The sequence below is a fragment of the Halyomorpha halys genome, unplaced genomic scaffold (assembly GCF_000696795.3).
Source record: "Halyomorpha halys isolate HHAL.00 unplaced genomic scaffold, Hhal_1.1 Scaffold783.1, whole genome shotgun sequence".
Lineage (NCBI taxonomy): Eukaryota > Metazoa > Arthropoda > Insecta > Hemiptera > Pentatomidae > Halyomorpha > Halyomorpha halys.
In genome coordinates, this window is record NW_027110563.1 from 47,074 (window position 1) to 48,685 (window position 1,612).

General features: G+C 38.6%; 1 long non-coding RNA gene across 1 annotated transcript in view; it reads left to right on the top strand.

Annotated features, from left to right (window-relative positions):
* Nucleotides 1–384: 384 nt before the first annotated feature.
* The window catches only part of LOC106686140 (uncharacterized), a 7,871-nt gene continuing 6,643 nt past the window's right edge, over nucleotides 385–1,612 (top strand). The window contains exon 1 of the long non-coding RNA XR_010843783.1: nucleotides 385–897. This is a non-coding gene — a long non-coding RNA (uncharacterized lncRNA). The remainder of the gene's footprint in view (nucleotides 898–1,612) is intronic.

Here is a 1,612-nt window from a genome sequence, read left to right on the forward strand (position 1 = left end):
TATAATAATGTGAACCCCTGCGTTCAGTCCTTTCCAGGGAAGTTCAGTTTTTTAGAACAACGGTTTAATAATGAGGTGATGTTTTCGAGATTACGCTGAACCACCAGAGTACACCCCAGGCCGGATTCGAACCAGTACCGCCGACAGACATCAAATTGGTAAGATTCTGCCTAACCACTAAGCTAGGGGCAGTCCCAAATATATATTTTATATATTCCATCAATATACAAAAACATTTTTTCTAAGTTTGATTTTAAAATTGATAAGTAATCTGAGAATGATTCATATGCACAATAACCTTTTCGAATTCCGATTAGTATTGAACTGCAGAGGTATCGATATTTCTATGTAAGTCGATATACGGGTGTAAAGATAGCAGGCTATTGCAACTACATGTATTTTTGTTATTAGTCCAGCCTTATGAATAATTTGTGGTGCGATATCTCAACGAAGCAACAGGCCTACAGTAAGGGCTATATTATTTCTTTCAATATCCGTTTCAAATAATTTCCTCTAGATCAAGTCGATATTTCGTCACTGAGTGACGGAACAGGTGATCTAATAAAATTTAAAAAGTAACCTTATAACTTATCTCCTCATTAGCCAAAACATCAATCAGAATTAGGATTTATCTTTTTCGCTATAGGCCATTTGCTTTAATCTTGATTAGCTGAACGGGGTATCCTCTTATGAAGATACCAGAGGAGTGGAAGAGCAGGAGGCGGTATGGGAGAGCGGGACAATGACTTGAGGTTAGTAAGGATCCTCCAGGGCAGGGTATGCGGGATCAAGAAGCGGAGGCTGGAGACCTACGCTGACGTCGTCCAGAAACAGAAAGAAACGCCCCCTCCGGAACCTTTGCAGGACAAGCCGCGCGTCTTGACCACTCTAATGAAAGTAAGCATCTTATCTCGATATATTATCTCACAAATCAATTATTTAAAATTTTCGATAATGCTATCTCACTGTGGCAGCCACTGTACACAAAAACTCCCAATGCTGTGATATATGGATACTGAATAGTAATTTAGTACTTTTCGCTCTAAAACTGACTTTATTTACTGACATAAATGTTCAGATAAACAGTTTAAATGTTTATCTCACAATAAAGTGCAATCAAAAGGTGAATATAACCTTAGGTTACCTTTTTTGGGAAGGCTATGTTTTACTTTCTCTTTAACAGCATTAGCTAGACAAGTGTCAACTCGCTTGCCATCAAATACTCACATATAACTGTTACACACTAACTTCAAGTACCCGAGTTCTAATCCGGCCGGAAAGATAATTATCTTCTATTACACTGTATCAGTGAGTCAACCCTGAGGATTCTGGAGGCCACCTGAGGTCCGCCAAGCCTGTGAGTAACCTTAATTAAGGAAAACTCAGGTGGTTCAGCGTAATCTCGAAAACATCACCTCATTGTTTAACCGTTGTTCTAAAAAACAGAACTTCCCTGGAAAGGACTGAAAGCAGGGGTTCACATTATTATGTAACTATTTCATAGGACATCTCAAATTGATGTATTATTTCCAGGTGGGGAGAAACATTTCAATCCTTTATCCGTATAGATCTGCTAAACCGTCGAACATCAAACGTATCCAATCCTTTCAAT